Below are 595 nucleotides of genomic sequence, written 5' to 3' on the forward strand. Positions count from 1 at the left end.
ACGAAATGTATGACGGGAGGATGGTTTTCTTTAGGTATGTGGGGCAGCCCCGTACCTGCTTGAGATGCAACCAGGAAGGGCATGAGTCGGCAAATTGTGCAGTAACATTTTGCAACAAATGCCAGTCCATTGGGCATTTGGCCATGGATTGTACCAACGATGTTGTGTGCCTCAGTTGCAGGGCAGAGGGACATACGGCTCGCCGTTGTCCCCTGTCCTTCGCAAACAGGATTAAGATGGGAGCCAGTTGGGCTAAGAGCCAAGAGCTCCCGGCAGGTGTGAGTCAGGTCCGTGAACACCATGATGGAGGGGTTCCTCAGGCTGCAAATAAGCCTGATCGGTCGGAACTGGCCCATGTTTCTGACGCAGAGTCTGGTGTATCTGATCCTGTTTCGCCTCCAGGTCATCCTGGCAGTGTGGACCCGGGTACTTCTTCGGCTGTGAAGTCGGATGTTTCTTCTCCGGTCGCGGAGTCGGAGGCTTCTCCTCCGGTCGCGGTGGTTGAGCCGTCTGAGGACGTGCTGTCGGAGGCCGCTCCTTCGCTGACCAAGTTTTCTCCGGTCGCGGTGGTTGAGCCGTCTGAGGACTTGCTGTC

The sequence above is a fragment of the Branchiostoma floridae genome, chromosome 2 (assembly GCF_000003815.2).
Source record: "Branchiostoma floridae strain S238N-H82 chromosome 2, Bfl_VNyyK, whole genome shotgun sequence".
Lineage (NCBI taxonomy): Eukaryota > Metazoa > Chordata > Leptocardii > Amphioxiformes > Branchiostomatidae > Branchiostoma > Branchiostoma floridae.